General features: G+C 39.8%; 1 protein-coding gene across 1 annotated transcript in view; it reads left to right on the top strand.

Moving 5' to 3' along the window:
• LOC143299832 (cysteine-rich DPF motif domain-containing protein 1-like) overlaps nucleotides 1–2,502 on the top strand; it is a 15,117-nt gene extending 12,615 nt beyond the window's left edge. The window contains exon 5 of the mRNA XM_076613317.1: nucleotides 1,784–2,502. The gene's annotated coding sequence lies outside the window, so the exon portion shown is untranslated. The remainder of the gene's footprint in view (nucleotides 1–1,783) is intronic.
• The last annotated feature ends 792 nt before the right edge of the window (nucleotides 2,503–3,294 follow it).

The following is a 3,294-nucleotide window of genomic DNA, read 5'->3' as shown; positions in this document are numbered from 1 at the left end:
CAAGCAGAAGCAGGTAGAACAATAAAAGTCATTCATACATTGATTCCATGATAGATAGTTCATTTATGTATAGTGCTATGGTACAAGAAGAAGCAGGTAGAACAATAAAAGTCATTCATACGTCGTTTCCATGATAGATAGTTCATTTATATATAGTGCTATGGTACAAGCAGAAGCAGGTAGAACAATAAAAGTCATTCATACGTCGATTCCACAATAGATAGTTCATTTATATATAGTGCTATGGTACAAGCAGAAGCAGGTAGAACAATAAAAGTCAGTCATACATTGATTCCACAATAGATAGTTCATTTATGTATAGTGCTATGGTACAAGCAGAAGCAGGTAGAACAATAAAAGTCATTCATACGTCGATTCCACAATAGATAGTTCATTTATATATAGTGCTATGGTACAAGCAGAAGCAGGTAGAACAATAAAAGTCAGTCATACGTCGATTCCACAATGGATAGTTCATTTATGTATAGTGCTATGGTACAAGAAGAAGCAGGTAGAACAATAAAAGTCATTCATACGTCGATTCCATGATAGATAGTTTATTTATGTATAGTGCTATGGTACAAGCAGAAGCAGGTAGAACAATAAAAGTCAGTCATACGTCGATTCCATGATAGATAGTTCATTTATGTATAGTGCTATGGTACAAGCAGAAGCAGGTAGAACAATAAAAGTCATTCATACGTCGTTTCCATGATAGATAGTTTATTTATGTATAGTGCTATGGTACAAGAAGAAGCAAACTCTAATAGCTTCACAAATCCTATACTTAAAACAAACGGAGTTAGCACAGAAGATGAAGTAGAAGCACATTTGTAAAGTCATAAGAAAGTAAAAAAAAAAAAAAAAGAGGGGTGTGTTTCAGTATTTGTTTCTTTCCCTTTTCTTTGGTTTGAACTTAATTTTCAATTTCTATTTGTGGTTGTTTTGTTGTTGTTGTTTTTGGGTTTTTTTAAGACTGAAAGAAAGAAAAAAATTAGCAATAATGATAATGAATGTTATTTTAGTTGTTTTCTCCAGGATTTGTTGTTGTTGTTTGTTGTATTGGTGATTTTTTTTTTTATGTGGTGTGGAGGGAGAGGGTTATTTTAATTCATCCTGTTTGCTTTGATTGTATGAGTTTTTTGTTGTATCATTTCTGTTATAATTTCTTCTTTTCTTTTTTTACAGTTTTATTCTGCTTCATTTTATGCAATGAAAATATTTTGTGTTGTTAATTTTTATATGAAAATGTATCAATGTTTTATTTATCTGTTATTTTCAGCATCAGTTAGCTTATCAGTCCAACTATATTTCTGACTTTAATTTCTTTTTTCGTTTATTCCCCATGATTAAATGACTTTTTTTCTTTCTTTTTTTTAGATAAATATATGTATATATAATGATTTTACATTAATATATTCCATGTCATATGATGTGATAAGTATTTTGCTTTATTACACCTGCTTTTCTTCTTATTTGTATTCTAATCATTTTTTTTCAAATTATTATTTTTTTGTCTTGTTCATTCATTTGTTAGTAGAATATTTTGTTTTAGGTGCACGTGATATAGCATTTTTTTTTTATGTATACATGTGTGTGTGTGTGTGTGTGTGCATGCGAATATTTGCATGTGTGAGTGCATGTGCATACCACTGAGGCAAGTATATGTGTGTGTGTGTGGAGGTGGGGGGGATGAGCTGGATAATGTTTTTGTACGTACCAGTGCAGTCAAGCAAACAAAATAACCACATCTCTCTCTCTCTCTCCTTCTCTCTCTTTTCAGATAGAAAGCACCAGCAGCATTCCATGGAAACCAAGGTCAAGGTCATCATCCCCCCTTGACGCACCAAGACAAGGCGTCTAACCAAGCCCCTTGAACACAAAGCCAACACCCGGGAGATGCCATTTTTAACCCATTCAACCGTGAGGAGTCTACAGCTTCAGCAGGCTTCCCTGCCATTCTGTTGGGGAAAGGCATAGGAGTATCAGTATCGGTATGAGTAGCTCAAGGAGGCGTCACTGCGTTTGGTCAAATCCATATACGCTACACCACATCTACCAAGCAGATGTCTAACCAGCAGCGTAACCCAACACAGTTAGTCAGGCCTTGAGAAAAAATGAAATAAAATAAAATAAAATGAAATGAAATAAAATAAAATTAAATGAAATAAAATAAAATTAAATAAAATAAAATTTAAAATAAAATTAAATAACAATAAATGAAATTAAAATAAAATAAAAATAAAATAAAATAAAATAATAATAACAATGAATGAAATAAAATAAAATAAATAAAGTAAAAATAACAACAACACCAGGCTGTCGACAACAGCACGTCAACCAACAGAGCGTCACGTGCTGTGGATACCTGACGTGCATGGCAGTTCACCACACTGCCCACACCCCCACTGTCGACAACAGCACGTCAACCAACAGAGCGTCACGTGCTGTGGTCACCTGACGTGCATGGCAGTTCACCACACTGCCCACACCCCCACTGTCGACAACAGCACGTCAACCAACAGAGCGTCGCGTGCTGTGCACACCTGACGTGCATGGCAGTTCACCACACTGCCCACACCCCCACTGTCGACAACAGCACGTCAACCAACAGAGCGTCACGTGCTGTGGACACCTGACACCTGACGTGCATGGCAGTTCACCACACTGCCCACACCCCCACTGTCGACAACAGCACGTCAACCAACAGAGCGTCACGTGCTGTGGACACCTGACACCTGACGTGCATGGCTGTTCACCACACTGCCCACACACCCACTGTCGACAACAGCACGTCAACCAACAGAGCATCACGTGCTGTGGACACCTGACGTGCATGGCAGTTCACCACACTGCCCACACCCCCACTGTCGACAACAGCACGTCAACCAACAGAGCGTCACGTGCTGTGGACACCTGACACCTGACGTGCATGGCAGTTCACCACACTGCCCACACTCCCACTGTCGACAACAGCACATCAATCAACAGAGCATCACGTGCTGTGGACACCTGACGTGCATGGCAGTTCACCACACTGCCCACACCCCCACTGTCGACAACAGCACGTCAACCAACAGAGCGTCACGTGCTGTGGACACCTGACGTGCATGGCAGTTCACCACACTGCCCACACCCCCACTGTCGACAACAGCACGTCAACCAACAGAGCGTCACGTGCTGTGGACACCTGACGTGCATGGCAGTTCACCACACTGCCCACACCCCCACTGTCGACAACAGCACGTCAACCAACAGAGCGTCACGTGCTGTGGACATCTGACGTGCATGGCA

The sequence above is a fragment of the Babylonia areolata genome, chromosome 25 (genome assembly GCF_041734735.1).
Source record: "Babylonia areolata isolate BAREFJ2019XMU chromosome 25, ASM4173473v1, whole genome shotgun sequence".
Lineage (NCBI taxonomy): Eukaryota > Metazoa > Mollusca > Gastropoda > Neogastropoda > Buccinidae > Babylonia > Babylonia areolata.
The sequence above is the reverse complement of the archived record's forward strand: the minus strand, read 5'-3'. Positions and strand labels throughout refer to the sequence as shown.